This window comes from Arachis stenosperma, chromosome 7, assembly GCF_014773155.1.
Source record: "Arachis stenosperma cultivar V10309 chromosome 7, arast.V10309.gnm1.PFL2, whole genome shotgun sequence".
In the NCBI taxonomy this organism is placed as follows: Eukaryota; Viridiplantae; Streptophyta; class Magnoliopsida; order Fabales; family Fabaceae; genus Arachis; species Arachis stenosperma.
In genome coordinates, this window is record NC_080383.1 from 69,966,025 (window position 1) to 69,992,345 (window position 26,321).

At 39.6% G+C, this 26,321-nt stretch overlaps 1 non-coding gene across 1 annotated transcript; it reads right to left on the minus strand.

Annotated features, from left to right (window-relative positions):
* Nucleotides 1-7,501: 7,501 nt before the first annotated feature.
* LOC130942846 (small nucleolar RNA R71) lies at nucleotides 7,502-7,609 on the minus strand. Its single transcript, XR_009071394.1, has one exon. It is a non-coding gene; the product is annotated as a small nucleolar RNA R71 (small nucleolar RNA).
* Between the last annotated feature and the right edge of the window lie 18,712 nt (nucleotides 7,610-26,321).

Sequence of the window (26,321 nt, forward strand, 5' to 3'; positions counted from 1 at the left end):
TGATAAAAGGCTGACAAAGGACTGCTGATGCTGTTGGATTCTGACCTCCCTGAACTCGAAATAAATTTTTTGGAGCTACAGAACTCCAAATGGCGCGCTCTCAACGGCGTTAGAAAGTAGACATTCAGAGCTTTTCAGCAATATATAATAGTTTATACTTTATTCATGATTAGATGACGTAAACTGGTGCTCAACGCCAGTTCCATGTTGAATTCTGGAGTCAAACGCCAGAAACACGTCACGAACCAGAGTTGAATGCCAAAAACACGTTACAACTTGGCGTTCAACTCCAAGATAAGCCTCAGCTCGTGTAAAGATCAAGCTCAGCTCAAGCACACACCAAGTGGACCCCGGAAGTGGATTTATGCATCAATTACTTACTTCTGTAAACCCTAGTAGCTAGTCTAGTATAAATAGGACTTTTTACTATTGTATTCAGTATCTTTGATCATTTTATGCGATCTTAGACATTGGGGGCTGGCCATTCGGCCATGCCTGAACCTTCATCACTTATGTATTTTCAACGGTGGAGTTTCTACACACCATAGATTAAGGGTGTGGAGCTCTGCTGTACCTCAAGTTTTAATGCAATTACTACTATTTTCTATTCAATTCCGCTTGTTCTTATTCTAAGATATTCGTTGCACTTCAACATGATGAATGTGATGATCCGTGACACTCATCATCATTCTCACCTATGAACGCGTGACTGACAACCACTTCCATTCTACCTTAGACCGGGCGCATATCTCTTGGATTCCTTAATCAGAGTCTTCGTGGTATAAGCTAGATTGATGGCGACATTCATGAGAATCCGGAAAGTCTAAACCTTGTCTGTGGTATTCCGAGTAGGATTCAGGGATTGAATGACTGTGACGAGCTTCAAACTCACGATTGTTGGGCGTGATGACAAGCGCAAAAGAATCAAGGGATTCTATTCCAACATGATCGAGAACCGACAGATGATTAGCCGTGCCGTGACAGAGCATTTGGACCTTTTTCACTGAGAGGATGTGATGTAGCCATTGACAACAGTGATGCCTTACATACAGCTTGCCATGGATAGGAGTAAGAAGGATTGGATGAAAGCATTAGGAAAGTAGAGATTCAGAAAGGACACAACATCTCCATGCACTTATCTGAAATTCCCACCATTGAATTACATGAGTAACTCTATCTTTATTTTCTGCTTTATTTATTATTCGAAAACTCCATAACATTTACTATCTGCCTAACTGAGATTTACAAGATGACCATAGTTTGCTTCATACCAACAATCTCCGTGAGATCGACCCTTACTCACGTAAGGTATTACTTGGACGACCCAGTGCACTTGCTGGTTAGTTGTGCGGAGTTGTGACTAAGTGTGATTCACGTTTGAGAGCACTACAAGTTTTTGGCACCATTGTTGATGATCACAATTTCGTGCACCAACGTGTAATATGAATTAGATATTGGATCTTCAAGCCTTTGAATTAGGAGATATCATAAATTACTAATTATGATTTTCTTCCTTTCTGTTCTTTTCAGTCACATTCCGTCATGTTATTTTCTTTTTTCAGTATGTTGTGTTTTCAATTTCAGTGCAATGGCTTACAAAGGCGAGCAAATCTGAACCTACAAATTTGTACACTATGGAAAAGGTATATTATAATTGTTCTTAACGTTGAGTTTTACTATGAACTTTCTGCTAAATAGTACATGATTTTGATATCTATGGGGTGGGTTCTATAGTTTCTTGAAGCTACATATAGACTGCATATCATTATTGTTTGTCATGTGATGTTATTCTATTCTTCAGGGTTATTTCTTGTTACCTGAAAGTGCAAAGTTTCGTCATAATGTATGAACTGTCAATGTTAGCATATCAGCTTGGCACTCATGCTTTGGAAATAGGTAAAGAAATTAACATGGCTATCAGGGTTGGGTTGGGTCAAGAAAGGATACATTATTTTCATTCTTAACTCCTTAATTTCATGTGGTTGTACTACTGAGACTTGTAAACTGATGAATGAATTCTTGACGGTTTAGAATTTATCTAATGGAATCTCGTTGTAAAGTATAGTTTCCAAACCAATCAATAATCCTTTCATACAAAAAATTGAGTTGTCACAAGTACAAACCCCAAATAAGAATTAACCAAAGCATTTCAACTCCGGGTTGTCTCACAAGGAATTGCAATGAAATGCTCAATTAGTGGCTATGAAAATGCAAGGGGGTTTGATTTTATATTTTTTTTGCAAGAAAAGTAAATGAACAATGAACTAACAAAAGAAATAGAAAAGTACTCTTGGCTAGACATAGGTAATTGAGATCACCATCCTTGTCTACAACCCATATATATATTGATAATTATGAGAGGCCAACCTATTAAGTCTACTTCTAAAATCCTTAAGTACGTAATATCTGTAACGACCCAACTCCCAGTATGCCATGGTCATACAAGAAGCTAAGTGTTACCAACTTGTTCTTCCTAATTATTAACTATCACTTAATATATGAGCCTGTTCCTTGTTAGAACGTTGTCAATTTTACGAGTAACTTTTTTTTTGTTGCAGATGTTCAAGTAAAATAAGCAAGCATACACTGAGAGCAATTAAAGCAAGCATAGAGAAATATAGAAATATAGTAGATAATATACATCATGTACACTATAACAAAACATGTAGCGTTTACACAAGATCAAGTCAGTTTCCATCCTCGTCATCCTACGTAGCTAATGTTTACACGACACTCCCAGGGCCTGGCCCATACAAAAAGCCGCTAGACTGGCACCCAGGCTAGCCTAATCACTATATAGCTCCTAGCTCTCGGGTGTACTAACACAAGTGAGAGACTATCTATCCGATAATGTTAGACTAGAGTGTCATCAAAAGAATGCCCCTTCCGCGGTCCAACTATATCTACTCGTGGCCGTTCGGAGAATCGCCGTGTGGCTCGTCCATCTCCTCATCCTGCTCGATTTCTATCTCAGGATCCTCCTCCTCCTCATCATCCGCAGCAACAACTATACCCTCAGATCCACCAGAAAACACTGCTGTCACTATGTACAAAACCATTCGCGAGCACAGGTCCGTTCGCGTATATAGGAGCTACCCCACCGTCCGGTAGTGCCAGCTCATCAAGCTGTGGAAAATCAGGGATCGGCTCAGGAGGAAAGTCCCACTCTGGTGGTATCACAGGTACGTAGTCACCAGCTAACTCGGGCTCATCAGGAACGATAGGATCAGGTTCCACCTCATTCAAAGGTTGAGCTGGTATAGGGTGCTCGGGGTCATCAGGAAAAGGATGTACAGGTGCGTCAGGATGTAACCATGATAAGGGAAAGTCGTAAGGAGCATCAGGGTCAAAATGCGGGCTAGACAGAGGATGTTGAAAGGCTCGATTAGGTAACGCGTATCGTCTAATACGAGGCTCCAATCCCATGATGAAATAACTGTGATGTACTGGATCCTCGTAGACGTAAGGGTCCTCGAACTCATAGAAGTTCACGCCCGTCTCCATCTGAGGGGGAGGAAGGGAGAGAGAAGGGGTAAGAACTGGGGAGTTCTTAGTAGGGTCGGGGTTATTAGTTACGTTCATTTATTTGGGGTCGATTAACAGACAAATAACATAATATAGCGAAGCAGTAAACAAAAGATAAAAACAGAAAGAGAAAGTAGAGACAATAGAAAGCAGAACACAAACAAAAGAATACAAGAAAATAAAACATAGAAATAGCATACAAGCAGACAAACACAAAGAAATAGATCACACACACAGAAAGGAATGCAACAGAGAATGATGCGCAGACAAGAATGATGCATGTCTAGTCCTAGCACAGGCCATGAGCTCATGTGTCGGTTAGCACCTGCATTCCCGACATTTATCCGGTCACGAGTTCCCGATTTCCCGGATACGATTTTCCGTTCAAATAAATGCGCCTGTAATTATTAGCAGCTCTATTGAGACAGCCTCTGCGTTCTACTCGCAGGAAATATTCTCTTGGGAACAGAAACTTGCTGCAGGTATCCTAGTTTCCCTACAGAAGCTCTTGTGAACGGAAAATTGCTGTAGGTATCCTAGTTTCCCTACAGAAGCTCTGGGTTGCATTAAGCAACTAATATATATTAAATATAGCTCTGGGTTGCATCAAGCAACTAATATATATATTTATATATAATATCTCTTGGGTTGCATTACGCAACATATAGATATATATAATATCTCTTTACTCTGTTCTGGTTGCCCTTTTCTCTGTATCTCTTTATTCTGTTTTAATTACTCTGTTCTCTGTATCTCTTTTCTCTTCTCTGATTACTCTTTTCATATATATATCTATATTGCTCCTTTTCTCTTTATCTCTTTACTTTACTCTGGTTACTCTGTTTTCTGTGTTTCTCTACTCTACTCTGATTACTCTGTTCTCTGTGTTTCTCTGCTTAACATATGTATTTAAAGCTTATGTAAACTTCGGTATGAATAGTTAGCCTGTCCCAAGTATAGGTTCATTAAGTCTATACTGAAACATTTTAACTTTTCATATAATACCTAATCATAGTCGGAATTCAAGGTCTAACTATGTTGCCCTAATTCGTTCAATAGTCTCTGTCTGTTTTTCTGTCATTAAAACTTTACAGACTTTTTCTCCGATTTTTATCTTTTCCTTAACTTTTATCTTTTCTTTATCTTTTCCTCTCTAACATGTTGTTACCACTCTCTAAGTGTGTTATGAAGGTAATTATGAGATTCTGCACTTAAAGTTAGTGACAGACGCAAAAGAGTGATTCTATTCCGGTAGGGGAGGGAACCAAACCGGTGATTGGCAGTACTGTGACAGAGTGCGTGCATTAGCTTTCACTGCGCGGATGGGAGGTAGCTGCTGACAACAGTGAAACCCTACACGAGCTTGCCATGGAAAGGAGTAAGAAGGATTGGATGAAGGCAGTAGGAAAGCAGAGAGACGGAAGGGAAGGCATCTTCATACGCTTGTCTGAAGCTCTTACACCAATGATATGCATAAGTATCACTATCTTTATCTTCTATGTTATTTTCGTTCATCATCATATACATTTGAGTTTGCCTGACTAAGATTTACAAGATGACCATAGCTTGCTTCAATGCTAACAATCTCCGTGGGATCGACCCTTACTCACGTAAGGTATTACTTGGACGACCCAGTGCACTTGCTGGTTAGTTGTGCGAAGTTGTGTAATGCCATGGAATTGAACCACCAAGTTTTTGGAGTTCATGACCAGGGATTATGAGAGTTGTGAAAAAGTATTGTTCACAATTTCGCGCTACCAAGTTTTTGGCGCCGTTGCCGGGGATTGTTCAAGTTTTGAGCAAGCTTTTGGTAACAATGCCTGGGATTGTTCTAGTTTGGACAACTGACAGTTCATCTTGTTGCTTAGATTAGGTATTTATTTTTTTCGAAATTCTTGAAGATGAATTCTAGAGTTTCATGATGATTTGTTGAAATCTGGCTGGCTGAGAAGCCATGTCTAATCTGATTGGACCGAGGTTTCAACTTATCACCACAAGAGCTTGTTGATTTTCATCAATTTTGCTTTTGGAGCAGTGATCTGCTAAGGCTTGGCTGACCTTTGGTCATGTCTAGTGTTTTGGACCGAAGCTTTCTTTGAAAGCTTGGCTGGCTGTGAAGCCATGTCTAATTCCTGGACCGGAGTCTTAGACTAGCATTGCACTGATTCCTGGAATTCTCATTAAGAATTTTGATACCTTTTTCCACTTAATTTTCGAAAAACACAAAAAAAAAAATTTGCAAAACCATAAAATCCAAAAATATTTCTTGTTTGAGTCTAGAGTCTCATCTTAAGTTTGATGTCAAATGCATGTTTTTGTTATATTTTTCGAATCCATGCATATATTTCTTGTTTTGATCTTTAAATTCTATTGACTTGAGTGTTCATGTGTCTCATATAGTGTCAGTAGCACACAAACTGCTAAGTTTGGTATCTTGCATGCATTGTTATTTGATTCTTGTTGCATTTTGATTATTAAAAATCCAAAAATATTTTTAATTTGTGTCTTTTCAAGTCAATGATACAAAGAATTGAAGATTCAGAACATACTGCAGAGAAATTATACAGAAAAAGCTGAGCATTCAAAAATGCCCAGTGAAGAAGGCAAACTGGCGTTTAAACGCCAGCCAGGGTACCTGGTTGGGCGTTTAACGCCCAAAAAGGGTGCATTTTGGGCGTTAAACGCCAGAATGGATACCATTCTGGGCGTTTAACGCCAGGATGGTGCTAGGGGGAAGATTTTGTTTCCAAATCAATTTTTTTCAAGTTTTCAAAAGTTTTTCAAAATCAAATCTTTTTCAAATCATATCTTTTCAATCAAATGTTTTCAAAATCAATTTCTTTCCTTTTTCAAAGATACTTACTAACAATTAATGATTTGATTGAACATTTTTTGCCTCTTCTATTAAGAAAGGTTTTATGTTTGAATCATATCTTTTCTTGTTAGGCAAGTCATTAATTTTTAAAATCATATCTTTTCAAATTGTTTTCAAATCATATCTTTTAAAATTGTTTTCAAATCATATCTTCTCAATCACATCTTTTTAAAACCATAACTTTTCAATCAAATCTTTTTAACCTCATCTTTTTCAAAATAGTTTTCAATCAAATCTTTTTGACTTCTAATTTCAAAATCTTTTTCAAAAATCACTTGATTTCTTTTCCACTTTCAATTTTCGAAAATTATCAATCAAATTTTCAAAATGTTTTCAAAATCTTTTGATTGAATTTTCGAAAATTCTCTTCCCTCCTCCTCACATCCTTCTATTTATGGAGTACTACTCCTTCTTAATGCACAATTCGAACCTTATCTAATTAAAGTTCGAATTCTTCTTCTCCTTCTTCTTTCTATTTCTCTTTTCCTCTGACACTTCAAGGAATCTCTATACTGTAACATAGAGGATTCCACATTTTCTTGTTCTCTTCTCTTTCATATGAGCAGGAGCAGAGACAAAGGCATTCTTGTTGAAGCTGATCCTGAACCTGAGAGGACCCTGAAGAGAAAGCTAAGAGAAGCCAAAGCACAACTCTCTTTAGAGGACCTGACCGAATTCTTCAAGGAAGAAGAACCCATGGCAGCCGAAAACAACAACAATGCCAACAATGCAAGGAAGGTGCTGGGTGACTTTACTGCACCTACTCCTGATTTCTATGGGAGAAGCATCTCTATCCCTGCCATTGGAGCAAACAACTTTGAGCTTAAGCCTCAATTAGTTTCTCTAATGCAACAGAATTGCAAGTTCCATGGACTTCCAATGGAAGATCCTCATCAGTTTTTAGCTGAATTCTTGCAAATCTGTGACACAGTTAAGACTAATGGGGTTAACCCTGAGGTCTATAGACTGATGCTATTCCCTTTTGCTGTAAGAGACAGAGCTAGAATATGGTTGGATTCTCAACCTAAAGAAAGCCTGGACTCTTGGGAAAAGCTAGTCAATGCCTTCTTGGCAAAGTTCTTTCCACCACAAAGATGGAGTAAGCTTAGAGTGGAAGTCCAAACCTTCAGACAGAAGGATGGAGAATCCCTCTATGAAGCTTGGGAAAGATACAAACAATTAATCAGAAAATGTCCTTCTGACATGCTTTCTGAATGGAGCATCATAGGTATTTTCTATGATGGTCTCTCTGAACTATCCAAGATGTCTTTGGATAGCTCTGCTGGAGGATCTCTTCATCTGAAGAAGACGCCTGCAGAAGCTCAAGAATTGATTGAAATGGTTGCAAATATCCAATTCATGTACACTTCTGAAAGGAATCCTGTGAACAATGGGACTAGTCAGAAGAAGGGAGTTCTTGAGATTGACACTCTGAATGCCATTTTGGCTCAGAATAAAATATTGACTCAACAAATCAATTTGATTTCTCAAAGTCTGTCTGGAATGCAAAATGCACCAAGCAGTACTAAGGAAGCTTCATCTGAGGAAGAAGCCTATGATCCTGAGAACCCTTCAATGGAAGAGGTGAATTACCTAGGAGAACCCTATGGAAACACCTACAATTCTTCATGGAGAAATCACCCCAATTTCTCATGGAAGAATCAAGAGAGACCTCAACAAGGTTTCAATAACAATAATGGTGGAAGAAACAGGTTTAGCAATGGCAAGCCTTTTCCATCATCTTCTCAGCAACAGACAGAGAGTTCTAAGCAGAATACTTCTGACTTAGCAACAATGGTCTCTGATCTAATAAAGACCACTCAAAGTTTCATGAATGAAACAAGGTCCTCCATCAGAAATTTGGAAGGACAAGTGGGTCAGCTGAGCAAGAAAGTTACTGAACTCCCTCCTAGCACTCTCCCAAGTAATACAGAAGAAAATCCAAAAGGAGAGTGCAAAGCCATAGACATGGCCGAATATGGAGAGGAAAGAGAGGAGGAGGACGCCACTGAGGAAGACCTCAGTGGGCGTGTACCAATCTCCTCTGAGTTCCTCAATGAGGAACAATGGGAATCTGAGGCTCAAAATGAGACCATAGAGATTCCATTGGACTTACTTCTGCCATTCATGAGCTCTGATGAGTATTCTTCCTCTAAAGAGGATGAGTATGTCACTGAAGAGCAAGTTGCTAAATACCTTGGAGCAATCATGAAGCTAAATGACAAGTTATTTGGAAATGAGACTTGGGAGGATGAACCTCCCTTGCTCACCAAAGAACTGGATGGCTTGTCTAGGCAGAAACTGCCTCAAAAGAGGTAAGATCCTGGGAAGTTTTCTATACCTTGTACCATAGGCACCATGACCTTCAAGAAGGCCTTGTGTGACTTAGGGTCAAGTGTAAACCTCATGCCCCTCTCTGTAATGGAGAAATTAGGGATCTTTGAGGTGCAAGCTGCAAGAATCTCATTAGAGATGGCAGACAATTCAAGAAAACAAGCTCATGGACTTGTAGAGAATGTTTTGGTGAGGATTGAAGACCATTACATCCCTACTGACTTCATAGTCCAAGAGACTGGGAAGTGCATGGATGAATCCATCATCCTTGGCAGACCCTTCCTAGCCACAGCAAAGGCTGTGATTGATGTTGATAGAGGAGAGTTGATCATTCAAGTGAATGGAGAATCCTTGGTGTTTAAGGCCCAAGGACATCCCTCTATCATCATGGAGAGGAAGCATGAAGAGCTTCTCTCAAAACAGAGCCAAGCAGAGCCCCCACAGTCAAACTCTAAGTTTGGTGTTGGGAGGCCACAACCAAACTCTAAGTTTGGTGTTGAACCCCCACATTCAAACTCTAAGTTTGGTGTTGGGAGGTTCCAACATTGCTCTGATCATTTCTGAGGCTCCATGAGAGTCCTCTTTCAAGCTAATGACATTAAAGAAGCGCTTGTTGGGAGGCAACCCAATATTTTATAGTTAACTATTTTCTTTTGTTATTTTATCTTTTTTATAGGTTGATGATCATAAGAAGTCACAAAAACAATGAAAAAAGCAAAAACAGAATGAAAAACAGGAAGAAAAACAGCACACCCTGGAGGAGAAGAAGCTGGCGTTCAAACGCCAGTAATGCTAGCTGTTGGGCGTTTAACGCCCAGTCTGGCACCATTCTGGGCGTTTAACGCCAGAAAGGGGCACCAGACTGGCGTTAAACGCCAGTAAAGGGCAACAACCTGGCGTTAAACGCCAGGAATGGGCACCAGCCCGGCGTTTAACGCCAGAAATAGCTCAAAACGTGATTTTGAGCAACATTTGGTGCAAGGATGACTTTTCCTTGACACCACAGGATCTGTGGACCCCACAGGACCCCACCATCAATCTCTCTCTTCTTCCCCCACTCACCAATCACCTCAATACCTCTTCCCCAAAAACCCTTCACCTATCAAATCCCATCTTTCTCTTCACCACTCACATCCATCCTTCATAAATCCCCACCAACCTCACCCTTCAAATTCAAACCACTTTCCCTCCCAAACCCACCCTCCAGGGCCGAACCATTACCCCCCCTCTCTCCTATATATACCCTTCTTCAACCCTTCATTTTCACACAACCTAAACACCCCTTCTTTCCCTTCTTGGCCGAACACACCACCTTCCCCCTCTTCCTCATTTCTTCTTCTTCTACTCTCTTCTTTCTTCTTTTGCTCGAGGACGAGCAAACATTTTAAGTTTGGTGTGGTAAAAGCGTTGCTTTTTCATAACCATTATGGCATCCAAGGCCGGAGAAACCTCTAAAAAGAGGAAAGGGAAGGCAAAAGCTTCCACCTCCGAGTCATGGGAAATGGATAGATTCCTCTCAAGGGTGCATCAAGTCCACTTCTATGAAGTTGTGGCCTTGAAGAAGGTGATCCCCGAGGTCCCCTTTTCACTCAAAAAGGGTGAATATCCGGAGATCCGCCATGAGATCCGAAGAAGAGGTTGGGAAGTACTCACCAACCCCATTCAACAAGTCGGAATCTTGATGGTTCAAGAGTTCTATGCCAATGCATGGATCACCAAGAACCATGACCAAAGTGTGAACCCGAATCCCAAGAATTATCTCACTATGGTTCGGGGGAAATACTTGGATTTTAGTCCGGAGAGTGTGAGGGTGGCGTTCAACTTGCCTATGATGCAAGGAGATGAGCATCCTTACACTAGAAGGGTCAACTTTGATCAAAGGTTGGAACAAGCCCATCACCAAGAAAAGGATGGAGTACACAAGAGACCCCTCTCACCATGAGATCCCTGAGATTCCTCAAGGGATGCACTTTCCTCCACAAAATTATTGGGAGCAATTAAACACCTCCCTAGGAGAATTGAGTTCCAACATGGGACAACTAAGGGTGGAGCATCAAGAACACTCCATTCTCCTCCATGAAATTAGAGAAGACCAAAGAATCATGAGGGAGGAGCAACAAAGACAAGGAAGAGACATTGAGGAGCTCAAGCACTCCATAGGATCTTCAAGAGCAAGAAAGAGCCGCCATCACTAAGGTGGACCCGTTCCTTGATTTCCTTGTTCTTTATGCTTCTGTTTTTCGATTTTTATGCTTTATGTTTATCCATGTTTGTGTCTTGTGATCATTAGTGTCTTAGTGTCTATGCCTTAAAGTTATGAATGTCCTATGAATCCATCACCTTTCTTGAATAAAAACGTGCTTAATTGAAAAGGAAAGAATTGCATGAATTCTGAATTTTATAATAGTTTAATTATTTTGATGTGGTGGCAACACTTTTGTTCTCTGAATGTATGCTTGAACAGTGCATATGTCTTTTGAATTTGTGGTTCATGAATGTTGGCTCTTGAAAGAATGATGAAAAAGGAGACATGTTACTGAGGATCTGAAAAATCATTAAAAATGATTCTTGAAGCAAGAAAAAGCAGAAAAAAAAAAGAAAAGAAAGAAAAAAAACCGAAAAAAAAAAGAAAAGAAAGAAAAAGAAAGAAATAAAGTTGTGATCCAAGGCAAATAAGAGTGTGCTTAAGAACCCTGGACACCTCTAATTGGGGACTTTAGCAAAGCTGAGTCACAATCTGAAAAGGTTCACCCAATTATGTGTCTGTGGCATGCATGTATCCGGTGGTAATACTGGAAGACAGAGTGCTTTGGGCCACGGCCAAGACTCAAGAAATAGCTATGTTCAAGAATCATCATACTTTACTAGGAGAATCACTAACACTATCTGGATTCTGAGTTCCTAAAGAAGCCAATCATTCTGAATTACAAAGGATAGAGTGAGATGCCAAAACTATTCAGAGGCAAAAAGATAAAAGCCCCGCTCATCTAATTAATACTGATCTTCATAGATGTTTTTGGAGTTCATTGCATATTCTCTTCTTTTTATCTTATTTGATCTTCAGTTGCTTGGGGACAAGCAACAATTTAAGTTTGGTGTTGTGATGAGCGGATAATTTGTATGCTTTTTGGCATTGTTTTTAGTATGTTTTTAGTATCCTTTAGTTAGTTTTTAGTATATTTTTATTAGTTTTTAGTTAAAATTCACTTTTCTGGACTTTACTATGAGTTTGTGTGTTTTTCTGTGATTTCAGGTATTTTCTGGCTGAAATTGAGGGATCTGAGCAAAAATCTGATCCAGAGACTCAAAAGGACTGCAGATGCTGTTGGATTCTGACCTTCCTGCACTCGAAGTGGATTTTCTGGAGCTACAGAAGCCCAATTGACGCGCTCTCAACGGCGTTGGAAAGTAGACATCCTGGGCTTTCCAGCAATATATAATAGTCCATACTTTGCCCAAGATTTGATGGCCCAAACCGGCGTTCAAAGTCACCTCAAGAAATTCCAGCGTTAAACGCCGGAACTGGCACCTAATTGGGAGTTAAACGCCCAAACTGGCACTAAAGCTGGCGTTTAACTCCAAGGGGAGTCTCTACACGAAATTGCTTCATTGCTCAGCCCAAGCACACACCAAGTGGGCCCGGAAGTGGATTTTTATGTCATTTACTCATCTATGTACTAGTTTTCTATAAGTAGGACCTTTTACTATTGTATGGAGACATCTAGGACTTTTGGTAGCTATCTTTGTTTTATGCTATCCTAGACCTTTGGAGGCTGGCCATTCGGCCATGCCTAGACCTTATGCTTATGTATTTTCAACGGTGGAGTTTCTACACACCATAGATTAAGGTGTGGAGCTCTGCTGTACCTCGAGTATTAATGCAATTACTATTGTTCTTCCATTCAATTCCGCTTGTTCTTTGTCCAAGATATCACTTGTTCTTCAACATGATGAAGGTGATGATTGACGCCCATCACCATTCTCACCCATGAACAAGGTGACTGACAACCATTCTTGTTCTACAAGCATCTGAGGCTTAGTGAATATCTCTTGGATTCCTGATTGCACGATGCATGGTTGATCGCCTGACAACCGAGTGCTCGCCTGACAAACGAGCCAACCATTCCGTGAGATCAGAGTCTTCGTGGTATAGGCAGGACCTGATGGCAGCATTCAAGAGAATCCGGAAGGTCTAACCTTGTCTGTGGTATTCTGAGTAGGATTCAATGATTGAATGACTGTGACGTGCTTCAAACCTGTAACCTACTGGGCGTTAGTGACAGACGCAAAAGAGTGATTCTATTCCGGTAGGGGAGGGAACCAAACCGGTGATTGGCAGTACTGTGACAGAGTGCGTGCATTAGCTTTCACTGCGCGGATGGGAGGTAGCTGCTGACAACAGTGAAACCCTACACGAGCTTGCCATGGAAAGGAGTAAGAAGGATTGGATGAAGGCAGTAGGAAAGCAGAGAGACGGAAGGGAAGGCATCTTCATACGCTTGTCTGAAGCTCTTACACCAATGATATGCATAAGTATCACTATCTTTATCTTCTATGTTATTTTCGTTCATCATCATATACATTTGAGTTTGCCTGACTAAGATTTACAAGATGACCATAGCTTGCTTCAATGCTAACAATCTCCGTGGGATCGACCCTTACTCACGTAAGGTATTACTTGGACGACCCAGTGCACTTGCTGGTTAGTTGTGCGAAGTTGTGTAATGCCATGGAATTGAACCACCAAGTTTTTGGAGTTCATGACCAGGGATTATGAGAGTTGTGAAAAAGTATTGTTCACAATTTTGCGCTACCACCAACTCACCTTGATCCCTGCCTTGATAAATCATATGATCATGTAGAGAAAGAAGAGAGGATCATTTTGGTCGGATTGGAATTTTGATTTGAGTTTTAGTTCAGCAGAAATCAAGCTTTGAAGATTTGGAACTAAGAACTTTTCTCTCTTTTTCTCTCTACCTATTTTCGGCCACAAAGTGAAAATGAGCCAGCCTTGGGGGTTTTGGGGGTGTAGGGTGAGTTGTGATTGGTTGGCTTGGAGGTGGATTAAAATAATATTAAAATATCTCAGGTGTATAACTACTAAAACTAGGTGTATCGGAACACTTGCAAAAACATCTCTAAAAATTATTTTCTGAGCTACTAGCATAAATGACACTAGTAACATATTTATTATAATAATAAAACATGAATAATGAGGCCTTAGCATTGCTAAAGTCATCAGAGAGTGCTGGTGCTAAGCTGCACCAGTAAACTGTGAACCCGGTTAAACCGATTTTCTGTTTTTAACTAAAACTGACCAGGTAACCTTATAATATTATTCAAGAAAAATTTATTACTAATATAATGATAATATTACCCTATTATCTCTCTTCTCTCATGAATCGAGTCCGGTTCGTCAAACTGAGACTATCTACGAAAAACCGGATCAAAACTCCTAACCGATACGGTTCAAAAACTATGTTCTTCGTAACTGCATTATCGAGCTTGCCCCATAAAAAGTTCTAGCTTAAAGATGACATAATGACAATTAGGATTGAGATACTTGATAATATATCAGAGCTTCTCCCCTTACTGATCCTCCGGAGTTCTCCGTTCTTTCAGAAAAGATCTCGCATACTCGAAAACCGGGGTTGTTACAATATCTACTCCTAGGCTTGAAGTATATCAAATAGGCTTGATCACATCAACCCATAAGGTCTAACCTCACTACTAATTAACCTAGTAGTAGGCTAGTGTCAATGGCTATCAAACTGATCACCAAGGGTTCTCAAATCACCAATTCATTGAGACCCAATGACTCAAGGTCACTCAATTCCCTTAGCCTAGGCCAAGAGTAAAGAGAACTACTTAAAAACTAGTGAAAGCATTTTAACAAACTCCTAGAGTGCAAAAAAAGTAAACATCATAAAATGTAAGAATTAAAAGAACCCATAACTATCATGAACAAGAAATCAATAATAACAATCAAGATCAACATAAAAGAGACATGGAAACATAAATTTGCATTAAAGAAAATTAAGATCCAACAAAGGTTCATAAGCATAAAAGTAACAAAATGAAGGAAATGAACAAGTAAAACTAAAAGAGCAAAGATGTAATACAAGAAATTAAGAAGAAAAACTAAATCAAAACAAGAATTGAAAGTTGGATCTAAGAAAATTAAACCTAAATTACCCTAAATTCTAGAGAGAAGGGAGAGCTTCTCTCTCTAGAATTCTACCCTAAAACATGATGAAAACTAAAACTATGGCTACTTGGTTCATTCCCCCTTCAATCTTTGGATTCAATAGCATCAGAAATGAGTTGGATTGGGCCCAAAATGAGCTAGAAATCGCCCCCAACGAGTTGCCCAAAATGGACCCATACTGCTCCATCGGTGCACACGCGTACAGTGCATGTGCGCATCTCTAGACGTCAGAAAACTATGACAAATTTTATATCATTTTGAATCCCCGGATGTTAGCTTTCCAACGCAACTGAAACCGCCTCATTTGGACCTCTGTAGCTCAAGTTATGGTCGTTTGAGTGCGAAGAGGTCAGGCTTGACAGCTTTATGGTTCCTTCATTTCTTCATGAGTTCTCCCACTTTTGCATGCTTTTCTCCTCACTTCTTCCATCCAATACTTGCCTTATGAACCTGAAATCACTCAACAAACATATCAAGGCATCGAATGGAATTAAAGTAAGTTAAATTTAGCTATTTTAAGGCCTAAAAAAGCATGTTTTCACACTTAAGCACAAATATAGGGAGAATTACAAAACCATGCTATTTAATTGAATAAATGTGAAAAAAGTTGATAAAATCCCCCAAATTAAGCACAAGATAAACCACAAAATCGGGGTTTATCATAAACCCTACTGCTAATAGGAAGTTTTTTCCCAGCATCATGATGAGATAGTGTTATTTATATATGCTGCTCAGACTTGATCTTATTTTTATATTTTATTGAATTTCTTTCTCATTACTAGGTGGCAGCAACTACTCCTAAATAGATTTGTTGGATATGATATAATTTTAATCAACAGTTTATTAAGTTCTCCTGGTCAAGGTAAACTATCTGCTATCTGGATAAACTAATTGAGAAAATTTTCCATTAACCTCGAGTATCTGTCACCCACATTTTTCTTGAGCCATAAGCATTTAATTATTTCTTGAATATTTTTGGAACTTAACCACAGGTTATCTGTATAACTGCCAAATAAAGGAATTCTATAACCTTAGCTATGCATAAGAACCTCCAGAAGGCCCAACTAGGTTTGGAGGTTTGTTGATTTATTCTGCTATTTACTTTGTTGAGAACCTCTTATTTAGAAATGTTGTATTTTGCAGTTTTTACTTTAATTAATAGATATCTTCTATTTGCCTACTGATATCCTGTAGGTCGTAGAGGAACTTGGCACAAAATTCATATTCAACTATAGATTTCAGATTTCAGTGGTCCAATATTTATTATACTTTAAATGATTTTACAATAAGTGATTTCCATTAATACCTTAGCTCTCTATTTGAGTATTGTTTGTGAATTAAGAGGGTGGTGCTTTACTGCTTGCGTCAACAAGGCAAACAGATGAGCTGGACTATAGTTGGAAATTTTGTTAAGGATTCTTTTTCCAATTTACTTGAATTCAAAATTTTAACACTTGTCACTTGTTTCTTTCTTCTAGTCATTTCAGGCTTTTGATATATCGTCTTTGCAAATTTTTACTCCTCAAGAACTGGACTACCTGCTTTGTGGTCGTAGGGAGATGTGGAAGGTCTTTTCTTATGCCATTTTATCAATGCTTATGGCAATAATTAAAATCTTACCAATGGCAGGTGAATCATTTTTCCTGTTTTCTTGCTTTTCTGTAGGTTGATAAACTAGTTGACCATATAAAATTTGACCAGGGATACACTACCAAGAGCCCTGCAATAATCAATGTACAATTTCTTTCTTGTGTTAGAAAAAATGTGATTGGAAAATTAAGGTTATATTTTATGCTCATCCTGATTGATGCTATTTTTAGTTACTTGAAATTATTGGAAAATTCTTTGTAATGTGGTGTCTTGGTTAACTGCCTGCCTGCCTGTCAAAATAGTAGTGGCTAGCAATTAACCTGACTTTATTGTGATAAAGTTCAAGTGGATTTTTTGCTCTAATAACTCATTACATCTTTAGTTTAATGGGTGGCCTAAATATGCTAAGATGATCTTCACTTTTAATAACTAAGTACAATTTTAACATATGATTAAATGTCTAGGTGCAGCTTTCATCAACTGCAGCCAATGCTTTGTCTAATGGAAATGGGCCTTCGGAATCAGCAGATGATGACTTGCCAAGTGTGATGACATGTGTTAATTACCTAAAGCTTCCTCTTTATTCTACCAAGGTATAATTCATCATATAGATTTTATGATTCATTATCATGCTTATTGAGGTTTCTTTTGGTACTGATTTACAATACCCCATATTTTCTTGGCAGAAAATTATGTCCAATAAGCTACTCTATGCAATCAATGAGGGGTAGGGATCCTTTGATTTATCATGAGTCTCAGGAATTAACCAAGCTGTCCCTAAATGTTAATATGATGAATTAGGGCTTACTTTTCATTTATCATGAGTCTAATTTTAGCTATTAGTGTATGTTGTATTTTTTAAATAATAAATTTTTGGGTAAATACCCTTTCTGACCCCTGAACATTTTAAAGTAGGACATATCGCACCTTTATCATCCAGAAAACTCAACCGGATCCTCAACCAACGACATAAGTGTATGAATCGATCCCTGTGACCGGTTGCTAACAGGTTGCCTGGATGACGTGTCAGGTGGAGGCTGAGTTGTCAACTGCATTTGCCACGTGTGAGTAGAAGTTGTTGCAGGGACTCAAAATCCCCCTCCCTGCAACTGAAATAGCGTCGTTGCATTGGGTTAATATTCCCCCTCACTTTCGAAGAACATTTACTGTAATCTCCCTCTTCTTTTCATTCATTCACTAAAAAGTCCTAACACTTCATCTTCCACCATTGTTTCCCTCCAGAACCTTTGCACGACACTAGAATAGAAGTCTAGTATAATTGAATCTGCGACGAACGTGTGCATGGCATAGACGTTGACTGTGTGAGACGACAGTAAAATGTTAGTTCAGTTTTTCGATTTTTACATTGTCTTAGTTGAGAATGTAATTATTTTCCATGCATGTCTATGTGGGGTAGGATGTGAGGAACTTTACGTTCGAGATTATTAGTATGATTAATGGATAAAGTGGTTAAGAATAAACACTGTTTTTAATTAGGGTTTGATAATGCTAGGGATTGATAAACGTAGTGAGTATTCCGGGTAATGAAATTTGTATGTAGTGGTATTAGTGATGATAATGTTGGTGGCATTGTTATGCATTATGGTGAAATTATTTTTAAATGTTGCAGATGTCTGTGTTTGTGATCCCTATATTTAACCATGGCAGAAAGCTAGTTAGAGCTAATAGTAAGCTACATTACTTAGACGGAAAGGTAGAGAAGTTTCCTCTAATGGATATTGATTTCGTAAACAAGAAGGACTTGGAGGAACTTTTCAAGGGTTTGGGGTACTTGACATACAAACAAATCTATTGGCATGACCCAACAGTTATTAAGTTCGAGGATGGTCTGCATGTGCTCTATGGTGATAAGGAGATCAACAACATGTGCGACTTCACTATGAGGAATAATCTGAAGGAGTTCCACCTTTACTTTGAGCATGGAGTGGATATCCCTGATGTAACTGATGATGAGCTTGTGGAGGAGGAAATGGTATCTGAAGATGAGGATGTCTTGGCGGTGACAGATTCTTCAAAATCTTCTTCCTCCTCCTATGATTCATACGAGAGTACTAAAGATAAAGCTTACAATCCCCCTCCTCCTGGGTATAAAACTGATAGTTCTGAGGAGTCTGTTGATGTACAAAGTAAAAAGAAGAAAAATGGGAAGCCTTGCTCACCTAACACCATGGCAAAGAGAAGGGCCTCCTGGAGATATACTGGTAAGAGGAGGAGGAAACATGTTCTGAATAGAGAAATGGAAATGGGCCTAGCAGTGGAGATTCATGGTTGGGCCAAGGCCCAGGTAGTGGAGGCTATGTTGGGCCAGATCTGGGTAATATGGAAGGCCCAGCTAGTGAGGGAAATATGGGGCAGAAGGGGGTTGCAACTCAGGCTAGTGAGGAATTCGTTGATGGTGATGATATTGTTTATGAGTATGAGTCTGAGGGTTTTGTGACTCAGTTTCATCTGATGATGAGAGGGGCCCTTCTGATCCAGATTTTAATGAGGGCAAAACATTTGGAGAGGTGCAGTTTAGGCTAGGGATGCAGTTTGCAACTATGGAGCAATTTAAAAGAGCACTTAAGGATGTGTTTTTTGAAGCCTCCTAGGGTTTTTTGAAGTTCCAGATTCGAACAAAATGGCGTATGATCCGCAATTGCACACTGAAGGAACAAATTTCTTCTTCATCCTTCTCGACGCTCCTTCCAGAATGCTTCCATCGGCACTCATTCCACTGGTCCAACTCTCCTCACCCCACCGCATATTTTCTCACGACTGAATGAAGCACCAAAATTTGCAGTTGCCATGCCCACCGTTGCAAGTCCTCTCACATAGCCAGAAGATGCAAACCCTAAACCTTTTCAATCATTCAAGAATGGGGGAATATTAACCCAATGCAACGACGCCGTTTCAGTTGCAGGGAGGGGGGTTTTGAGTCCCTGCAACAACTTCTACTCACACATGGCAAATGCAGTTGACAACTCAGCCTCCACCTGACACGTCATCCAGGCAACCTGTTAGCAACCGGTCACAGGGGTCGATTCGTACACTTATGTCGTTGGTTGAGGATTCGGTTGAGTTTTCTGGATGATAAAGGTGCGATATGTCCCACTTTAAAATGTTCAGGGGCCGGAAAGGGTATTTACCCTAAATTTTTTTTGACAAATGTGATGAAAGTTTATGTATGTTGGATTGGTTAATTTAAATTATATAAAAAATTTTCATTCTTTAAATTAGTCATTCAAACTATGATTCAAAATTATACATTAATTTTGCAATGTTTAATTAGGAAGATTCATAAACACAGCCATAAATATTTTGATCTAACTTATAGTCTTATTTTCGGCTATTAGCATGCTTTTTAAGCGTAGCCATATCTTCTCGTAATCATCAACAATCACGCTTATCAAGCGTAGTCATATTTTCTCCTATTGGTACGCTTAAAAAGCGTAGCTATATCTTCTCCTATCAGTACACTTTTGAAGTGTAGCCAAAACTACCCCAGTGGGCACGCTTCCAAAAGTGTGGCGATATGTACAGTTTTTCGGTACGCTTCTCAAGTGTAGCTATAGGTTTATACCTATGGCCATGCTTTTTAAGCGTGACAAGAGATGAAAGTGTGTCAAAAACAAAAGCGTGACGATAGATCCACAAAAACATGCGATAGAGCAACCGACATGCTCGCGGATGTGACCCTTTCAAAAGCGTGCTAATAGCTCAAAAGCATGGTGAAAAGCTATCGACACGCTTTTTTGCACTTTTTGACACGCTTTAAAAGCGTGGTAGAAAGCTTATTTTCTTGTAGTGCCGTCATCTTATGTGTGTTGTGCGCTTTACAAAGGTAGGTTTTGACTTTTTTATCGGTCAAAACTATGAATTAATTGATATTTGTGGTTAGATTGTTGTCTGTTGATATCTGTTGTTCAAATATGTGATTGTTGCTATTGAAATTTTAACTAAATTGCTGCTAAAATTGTTGTTGTGATTTTGGCCATGTTGAAGAATAAGGAACTAAGATGTTGTTGTTGAATAAATGGTTGAAATATGAGTTATGTAATGGTATGTAACTGAGTTTTGACGATCATATTTGAATTTGGGATTAATTATAACTAAATGAATATTTTGAATGGAGGTTTCAAATAAAAAGAGCAGAAGTTTAGCTTTTGAGGAAGATTTAATGAATAAAAATTATTTCTTTATAAATAAATTACTTTTATTGAAATTAATTGAGTTTGCCTTTTGAAGAAAAATAATTAGTTTGTAATAAAGGGTTTCAAGTGGAAGACGACTTTGAGAAAAATATGACTCTAATTGAATGAAAAAGGTTTTACATTAAAAACGGAAGACCCGTGCCCAATTTATCTATTTAAATGAAGTTTTGGATATTTGAAAATTAGTAACTGGTGCGCGAAATTGTGAACTATACTTTTTCACAATTCTCATAATCCCTGGTAATGGCTCCAAAAACTTGGTGCGCTCAATACCATGGCATTACACAACTTCGCACAACTAACCAGCAAGTGCACTGGGTCGTCCAAGTAATAAACCTTACATGAGTAAGGGTCGATCCCACGGAGATTGTTAGTATTGAAGCAAGCTATGGTCATCTTGTAAATCTTAGTCAGGCAAACTCAGATATATATGGTGATGAACGAAAATAACATAAAAGATAAAGATAGTGATACTTATGTAATTCATTGGTAGGAACTTCAGATAAGCGCATGAAGATGCCTTCCCTTCCGTCTCTCTGCTTTCCTACTGTCTTCATCCAACCCTTCTTACTCCTTTCCATGGCAAGCTCGTATAGGGTCTCACTGTTGTCAGCAGCTACCTCCCATCCTCGCAGTGAAAGCTAATGCACACACTCTGTCACAGTGCTGCCAATCACCGGTGTGGTTCCCTCCCCTACCGGAATAAAATAACTCTTTTGTGTCTGTCACTAACGCCCAGTAGGTTACAGGTTTGAAGCACGTCACAGTCATTCAATCATTGAATCCTACTCAGAATACCACAGACAAGGTTAGACCTTCCGGATTCTCTTGAATGCTGCCATCAGTTCTTGCCTATACCACGAAGACTCTGATCTCACGGAATGGTTGGCTCGTTTGTCAGGCGAGCACTCGGTTGTCAGGCGATCAACCATGCATCGTGCAATCAGGAATCCAAGAGATATTCACCAAGCCTCAAATGCTTGTAGAACAAGAGTGGTTGTCAGTCACTTTGTTCATGAGTGAGAATGGTGATGGGCGTCAATCATCACCTTCATCATGTTGAAGAACAAGTGATATCTTGGATAAAGAACAAGCGGAATTTGAATGAAAGAACAATAGTAATTGCATTAATACTCGAGGTACAGCAGAGCTCCACACCTTAATCTATGGTGTGTAGAAACTCCACCGTTGAAAATACATAAGCATAAGGTCTAGGCATGGCCGAATGGCCAGCCTCCCAATGATCTAAGAACTAAAATGTCCAAAGATGATCTAGAGATCTAAAAGTGATCAAAAGATTTCTATACAATAGTAAAAGGTCCTACTTATAAGAAACTAGTAGCCTAGGGTATACAGAAATGAGTAAATGACATAAAAATCCTCTTCCGGGCCCACTTGGTGTGTGCTTGGGCTGAGCAATGAAGCAATTTCGTGTAGAGACTCTTCTTGGAGTTAAACGCCAGCTTTGGTGCCAGTTTGGGCGTTTAACTCCCATTTGGGTGCCAGTTCCAGCGTTTAACGCTGGGATTCCTTGAGGTGACTTTGAACGCCGGTTTGGGCCATCAAATCTTGGGCAAAGTATGGACTATTATATATTGCTGGAAAGCCCAGGATGTCTACTTTCCAACGCCGTTGAGAGCGCGCCAATTGGGCTTCTGTAGCTCCAGAAAATCGCTTCGAATGCAGGGAGGTCAGAATCCAACAGCATCTGCAGTCCTTTTTGGTCTCAGGATCAGATTTTTGCTCAGGTCCCTCAATTTCAGCCAGAAAATACCTGAAATCACAGAAAAACACACAAACTCATAGTAAAGTCCAGAAAAGTGAATTTTAATTAAAAACTAATAAAAATATACTAAAAACTAACTATATCATATCAAAAACATACTAAAAACAATGCCAAAAAGTATACAAATTATCCGCTCATCACAACACCAAACTTAAATTGTTACTTGTCCTCAAGCAACTGAAAATCAAATAAGATAAAAAGAAGAGAATATGCAATGAATTCCAAAAACATCTGTGAAGATCAGTATTAATCAGATGAGCGGGGCTTTTAACTTTTTGCCTCCGAACAATTTTGGCATCTCACTCTATCCTTTGAAATCCAGAATGGTTGGCTTCTTTAGGAACTTAGAATCCAGATAGTGTTAATGATTCTCTTAGTAAAGTATGATGATTCTTGAACATAGCTATTTATTGAGTCTTGGCTGTGGCCCAAAGCACTCTGTCTTCCAGTATTACCACCGGATACATACATGCCACAGACACATAATTGGGTGAACCTTTTCAGATTGTGACTCAGCTTTGCTAAAGTCCCCAATTAGAGGTATCCAGGGTTCTTAAGCACACTCTTATTGCCTTGGATCACAACTCTTATTCCTTTCTCTCTTTTTTTTTTCGTTTTTTTTTCGATTTTTTTTTTTTGAAATGCTCTTTCTTGCTTCAAGAATCATTTTATTGATTTTTCAGATCCTCAGTAACATGTCTCCTTTTTCATCATTCTTTCAAGAGCCAACATTCATGAACCACAAATTCAAAAGACATATGCACTGTTTAAGCATACATTCAGAGAACAAAAATATTGCCACCACATCAAAATAATTAAACTATTATAAAATTCAAAATTCATGCAATTCTTTCTTTTATCAATTAGGCACGTTTTTATTGAAGAAAGGTGATGGATTCATAGGACATTCATAACTTTAAGGCATAGACACTAAGACACTAATGATCATAAGACACAAACATGGATAAACATAAGCATTAAAATTCGAAAAACAGAAGAACAATAACAAGGAAATCAAAGAACGGGTCCACCTTAGTGATGGCGGCTCTTTCTTGCTCTTGAAGATCCTATGGAGTGCTTGAGCTCCTCAATGTCTCTTCCTTGTCTTTGTTGCTCCTCCCTCATGATTCTTTGATCTTCTCTAATTTCATGAAGGATGATGGAGTGTTCTTGATGCTCCACCCTCAGTTGTCCCATGTTGGAACTTAGTTCTCCTAGGGAGGTGTTTAGTTGCTCCCAATAGTTTTGTGGAGGAAAATTCATCCCTTGAGGAATCTCAGGGATCTCATGATGAGTGAGATCTCTTGTGTACTCCATCCTTTTCTTGGTGATGGGCTTGTCCTCATCAATGGGAATGTCTCCCTCTGTGTCAACTCCAACTGAATAACAGAGGTGACAAATGAGATGAGGAAAGGCTAACCTTGCCAAGGTGGAGGTCTTGTCCGCCACCTTATAGAGTTCTTGGGCTATAACCTCATGAACCTCTATTTCTTCTCCAATCATGATACTATGGATCATGATGGCCCGGTCTATGGTAACTTCGGACCGGTTGCTAGTGGGGATGATTGAGCGTTGTATGAACTCTAACCATCCTCTAGCCACGGGCTTGAGGTCATGCCTTCTCAATTGGACCGGCTTTCCTCTTGAATCTTGCTTCCATTGTGCGCCCTCTTCACATATGACTGTGAGGACTTGGTCCAACCTTTGATCAAAGTTGACCCTTCTAGTGTAAGGATGCTCATCTCCTTGCATCATAGGCAAGTTGAACGCCACCCTCACACTCTCTGGACTAAAATCCAAGTATTTCCCCCGAACCATAGTGAGATAATTCTTTGGATTCGGGTTCACACTTTGGTCATGGTTCTTTGTGATCCATGCATTGGCATAGAACTCTTGAACCATCAAGATTCCGACTTGTTGAATGGGATTGGTAAGAACTTCCCAACCTCTTCTTCGGATCTCATGGCGGATCTCCGGATATTCACCCTTTTTGAGTGAAAAGGGGACCTCGGAGATCACCTTCTTCAAGGCCACAACTTCATAGAAGTGGTCTTGATGCACCCTTGAGAGGAATCTATCCATCTCCCATGACTCGGAGGTGGAAGCTTTTGCCTTCCCTTTCCTCTTTCTAGAGGTTTCTCCGGCCTTGGATGCCATAAATGGTTATGGAAAAACGAAAAAGCAACGCTTTTACCACACCAAACTTAAAATGTTTGCTCGTCCTCGAGCAAAAGAAGAAAGAGAGAGTAGAAGAAGAAGAAATGAAGAAGAGGGAGATGGTGGTGTATTCGGCCAAGAAGGGGGAAGAAAGGGGGTTTAGGTTGTGTGAAAATGAAGAGTGGAAGAAGAGTATTTATAGGAGAGAGGGGGGTAAAGGTTCGGCCATTATGGGTGGGTTTGGGAGGGAAAGTGGTTTGAATTTGAAGGGTGAGGTTGGTGGGGTTTTATGAAGGATGGATGTGAGTGGTGAAGAGAAAGATGGGATTTGATAGGTGAGGGGTTTTTGGGGAAGAGGTGTTGAGGTGATTGGTGAATGGGGGAAGAAGAGAGAGAGTGATGGTAGGGTCCTGTGGGGTCCACAGATCCTGTAGTGTCAAGGAAAAGTCATCCCTGCACCAAGTGGCATCAAAATCCACGTTTTGAGCCATTTCTGGCGTTAAACGCCGGGCTGGTGCCCATTCCTGGCGTTTAACGCCAGGTTGTTGCCCTTTACTGGCGTTTAACGCCAGTCTGGTGCCCCTTTCTGGCGTTAAACGCCTAGAATGGTGCCAGACTGGGCGTTAAACGCCCAACTGCTAGGCTTACTGGCGTTTAAACGCCAGCAGCTTCTTCCTCCAGGGTGTGCTGTTTTTCTTCCTGTTTTTCATTCTGTTTTTGCTTTTTTCATTATTTTTGTGACTTCTTATGATCATCAACCTACAAAAAAAAAATAAAATAACAAAAGAAAATAGTTAACTATAAAACATTGGGTTGCCTCCCAACAAGCGCTTCTTTAATGTCATTAGCTTGATAGAGGGCTCTCATGGAGCCTCAGAAATGCTCAGAACAGTGTTGAAACCTCCCAACACCAAACTTAGAGTTTGACTGTGGGGGCTCTGTTTGGCTCTGTTTTGAGAGGAGCTCTTCATGCTTCCTCTCCATGATGACAGAGGGATATCCTTGGGCCTTAAACACCAAGGATTTTTCATTCACTTGAATGATTAACTCTCCTCTGTCAACATCAATCACAGCCTTTGCTGTGGCTAGGAAGGGTCTGCCAAGGATGATGGATTCATCCATGCACTTCCCAGTCTCTAGGACTATGAAATCAGTAGGAATGTACTGGTCTTCAACTTTAACCAGAACATCCTCTACAAGTCCATGGGCTTGTTTTCTTGAGTTGTCTGCCATCTCTAATGAGATTCTTGCAGCTTGCACCTCTAAGATCCCTAATTTCTCCATTACAGAGAGGGGCATGAGGTTCACACTTGACCCTAAGTCACACAAGGCCTTCTTGAAGGTCATGGTGCCTATGGTACAAGGTATAGAAAACTTCCCAGGATCCTGCCTCTTTAGAGGCAGTTTCTGCCTAGACAAGTCATCCAGTTCTTTGGTGAGCAAAGGTGGTTCTTCCTCCCAAGTCTCATTTCCAAATAACTTGTCATTTAGCTTCATGATTGCTCCAAGGTATTTAGCAACTTGCTCTTCAGTAACATACTCATCCTCTTCAGAGGAAGAATACTCATCAGAGCTCATGAATGGCAGAAGTAAGTCCAATGGAATCTCTATGGTCTCATTTTGAGCCTCAGA